The following is a 4,988-nucleotide window of genomic DNA, read 5'->3' as shown; positions in this document are numbered from 1 at the left end:
AAGGCACCCTTGACCCAACCTCATTGGTGGGTAACCATAAAACCTCTTCCTTGTAAGCACATTATAACACATCTATTTGTATTCACAATGATGAAATATTGTTGTGATAATATCATACAAAAACTTTGAATGTGACAATATAGAATATAATACTAGATGTCATTCCCTATCATGCAAGCTTGATTTGTAGAACAAAGCATAAATATTAACCTAGATAGGTTTTAGAATTACCATGCAAAATGTTCTCAAGTTATAAACATTGTGAAGATCAAGTCAATGGAGTTATAGAAACATTCTTGTGGTATGTCAATCTCTATACTTAATTTCACTTGCATTTTTCTTGTAAAGACTAGCATGTCTATGAAGAATTGTGTTATTCTAATTCACTAGCAAAAGTCTATGAGAGGATTCAGTCACATAATGAATTCACAGTAACACTTAAGAGTGACTTGATATTGACATGGACACTTATTAGTTCTCAACTGGAACAAGAATATCAAAATGGGTGTTTAGAAACCTTGAAAGTGATCCTCTTTTCTTTTGAAAATGTGACTCATCATATATAGGACATTTGCACAACTAGCAAGCTAGGGACATTCCTTTGTGCCTAGTAGACAATTCCCATGTGATGGTGAAGAATTCCTCTGTTGTGGGTATTTAAAACTTGCAATCCATAATTACCTCTATACCATAATTCTTTGCTTGAGTTTTACGTTGAATATTGAAAATAGAGGATGCTTGGTCATTGTAAATGTGGTGGTATATTGGATGCACGTACAGTTTGTCAAGGATTAGATGACCCAAAGGTGGTAGCTAGATATGTTGAATATGAACATGATGAGGAAGATTGATTTGCTTTGAGCATATGCAAATTCATGGCATGCTTCAACTATTGAGGAAGTGCTCAATCAAGTTTATCAAACGAAGGATTCATGGTTAGCTAGTAGCCATTGTCTTACGCAAGACAGGTTGGGGAAAAATAATCACTTCCTTTCCATCATTTTGTATTTTGTGGCTGATATACTTTTTAAAACTAATGGAAGGATATGCTTTCTAAAAACAAAAACTTGCAATCCATATAAGGGAAATTTGGTCATTTCTAAAGAATGGCTTCTTTTTGTTAGATAATCATACATCATGGGACAAACACAACCAAATGCTAGCACAATCAGGAATATTTTAGGCTCATTCGAATCATACTTCAAGTGCTCCTCAATAATAAAAAAGTGCTCAAGATTGTCTTCCAATTATTTGTCAATGTGAAGTGTAACTTTTAGTATACCAAATTGAACATACTATTGCTACATGATGGTTGTTGATATGTTAAACTCAATATCAATTCTATGTTGATGCTAGAAAACTAACTCCTTGGATGTCCATATGCTTTCTAACACAAACCATATTGCCCGTTTAGTCAATTTAGAATATGATTGGAATAAGAGCTAGTCAATTAGGGTACTTGTTTAGTATTGATTATGTTTGTAGCTTAGTCTTTATAGTTAAAATCAACGCTTTGTTTCAGCAATGTCATTCAAAAAAATGTCAATGTCATTTCTCCTAATGCAATAACATTCATTTCCATCCTGAAAGCATGTGGCAACACTGGAGCAATAATTGAAGGCATCAAGATTCATGATGAGATTGAGACAAGGAGGGACTTGTTAGAGAAGAATATTGTGCTTGGCACTGTGCTTGTGGATATGTATGTGAAATGTGAGATTTTTTCTGCGAACTCCTTTGCTGGCTTTTTTCTGGAGGTTGGACTATGCATCTTGTGGAATTGGAGAATGGAAGGTTCACAAAGTGCTCAAAGGGCATCTTGTCCAAGATGTAGTCTCGTGGTCTACATTAATTTCAGGACATACCCAACAAGGGCAAGATCTTGAAGCACTAAAGTGTTTTGAATGTATGCCAAGTAAGAGTCTTTTTCCTGATGTGATCTCATTCATTTGCATTTTGAAGGCTTGTGTAAACATAGAAGCTCTATACAAGGGTAAACAAATGCATAATATGATTCTCAACTCAAGGTTGCTGAAAAATGATTTTATGCTTGGAAATACCTTAGTGAATATGTATGCCAAATGTGGAGAGTTTGTAAATCTCAAAAAGTGCTTTAAGAGCTCGAGATATAGTCTCTTGGAATCCACTTATTGGTTTAAAGGCTTGTGGAAACATAGGAGCTCTATACAAGGGTAAACAAATGCATAATATGATTCTCAGGTCAAGGTTGCCAAAAAATGATTTTATGCTTGGAAATACTTTATTGAATATGTATGTCAAATGTGGAGAGTTTGTAAAATCTCAGAAAGTGCTTCAAGAGCTTCCTATTCGAGATATAGTCTCTTGGAATACACTTATTGGTGAGTATGCTAAATAGGGTCAAGGCCACAAAGTTGGACCGTTTTAAATAGATTCAAAATGATGGCATTGCCCCAGATACTGTCATATATTTTTTGCTTACTTGCAAAAGCACAAGAGGATATGTAGAGAACGGCCAAGATAAAGAATCATTGAATTATGTTCAGTTTATGCAATATCAAGGTAATGTGGAATTGGGTTTTGTGAAGAAACTCTTAATTTTGTTGAGCATCTGCAAATGGAGGGGTTTAATATGATGACATTTTCTGGTATGTTGAAAGCATGTGGCAACATGGGAGATATACAGAAAAGAACAACTTCCATGTTCAAATGTCCTTGCAAAACATGGAGGTCACAGAAACAAGTGCCCTTATTGAGAAGCATGATTGAAGCTTAACAACTCTCTGCCATAAGACAAGCAAGAAGTCTTTTTGAATGGTCTTCGAGATATGCTTGAAACGTAGAAACTGTGCAGAAAACATTTACCACAATTATGGTTTCAAATATCATCACATGGAATGCACTCAAAAGAGGCTATAGAGACTATGGATATGCTGAGGAGGTGTTGTATTAGTTTTGAACAGATGCAAGACAATATATGTATATTGTTTCCTTTAATTTTAATATCAATGGAGGATTTTTTTTTATGGAGGAAAAATAAAAATAAAAATAAAAATATCAATGTCATTGGTTATAAATCTATTTGGAGGAGAAAACTACTACCATGTGCATGATCTCAAATTAAAACCATTATAATGGGCACAAAATCAAAACCAATACTTATATTTGTACCTCCAAACTTAATGTAAGGAGTTGAAGCTTTACTACTATCATTTAAATTTCAAGCAATAATTGGGACGAACCTAAGATGTCTAAAGCCGCTTATATGATGTAGGAGGGCATTGAACTATTCATTGTGCTTTTGCAAACAAATAATGCCCTTCTTTATTTATACATTTCATAGAGCCAAAATATTTGTCGTGAAGTACATAATTGCGCCAAAATGCCATTCTTTTGTGCTGTGAGTAGATTACATTCTTACATTTAACCCCTTCACACCGAATATGATTTGTTTTCACTTTGAAAGACCTTCGAGAACATGTATTTCATTATAATCTTCGTCACATATTTTATGTATGTATTGTTACAATTCTCTTTGAACATAATCAACAAATCAACAAAAAACTAAAAATTGTACTTCTTTGCTTATAGTTTAATGCACTTACTATATTGTTGACATTTTCTTGGCTTTAAAAGCCCACCCTATTGTATTTTATGTATGTATTGTTACAATTCTCTTTGAACATAATCAACAAATCAACAAAAAACTAAAAATTGTACTTCTTTGCTTATAGTTTAATGCACTTACTATATTGTTGACATTTTCTTGGCTTTAAAAGCCCACCCTATTGTATAAGACAATACCTTGGTTGTTGAACTTGAATGATCAATGCCAAGCATAATATAATTGCATTCCTATCAAATCAAGTTGTGATAGAGACGAAATAAACGACAATATCAAGAGAAGGAACTTTCCTATAGAAGACAACAAGGTGTATGTACTATTAGGACATTCGAGCGAAATAATTCAATTCCTTTTGTGAAAACCTTGATAAGTATGAAAAAATGAGAGAACCTGATGATGCATGAAAACTACATTTGTTAGATTCAACAATGTTTAGGGTATTAACTTTGTTGAACAAGCAAGGAAGGGGGGGAGAGGGGATCCCACATTCAATGTGATCAAAGTCCACGATGCGCTGGTGCAATAACTAATGCTTAATGTGTTCAAATTCTCAGAAATTTATTCACATTCGATATAAAATGCCCTTACACGTCTTTTATTTAACACTTATTTGCATTGATTTTTTCCCTTTAACGAGATAGAATATAAACACCAACTATATTATGATCCCCAAGTTATAATAAGCAATTGATGTAAAGATTAACGAAAATAATGGATTAAGGATACTTTTCCAAACTAGAGGAAGGGACATATACCACTAAATATAGCCTTCACATTACACCTTTAGACAAACAATGTATTTGAAACACAAGGCATTTGCCTTGCCATGACAATATCTTTAGTGTCTTTGTGTTGTCACATTGAAGGGTAGTGAGACCTCTTCATATAATTGAACTCATTAGGTTCCCAAATCGCCATGTGTCCAAAATCCTTATCCTAAAAATTGTTTTCCCACTTATCCTACTTCTAAATCCATTAAAATTAGCATTAAAAATTGGCTGCTATAGCTATGCCAAAAACACATACGAATGTCTATCAATACATAACTAGGCCAATGGAAACTCAAGTGAAATCGAAAGAGATGCAAACCACCACTCCATAAAGTTATGGGAGTGTGTGGCCGATAATGATAGTCCTATGGTTCCCTTATTCATAACTATTCTTGAAAATCTCTCTCTCTCTCTCTCTCTCTCTCTCTCTCTCTCACACACACACACACACACAATATGCACATAGTTATAATTTTAGTATTATAAAATCAGTTTGAGATTGTGCAAATTATTAGATGGCTCTTAGAATATTAAGCTCTCCCTCAAAATGTTTTTCCTAATATAGGTCATATCAACCTTGGAGTACAATAATGTATCTATCTCTTTATAGGGTC

This window comes from Azolla caroliniana, unplaced genomic scaffold, assembly GCF_043228905.1.
Source record: "Azolla caroliniana isolate FFs.n. ecotype wild unplaced genomic scaffold, voAzoCaro1.0.p SCAF_1, whole genome shotgun sequence".
In the NCBI taxonomy this organism is placed as follows: domain Eukaryota; kingdom Viridiplantae; phylum Streptophyta; class Polypodiopsida; order Salviniales; family Salviniaceae; genus Azolla; species Azolla caroliniana.
Note: the sequence above shows the minus strand (reverse complement) of the source record.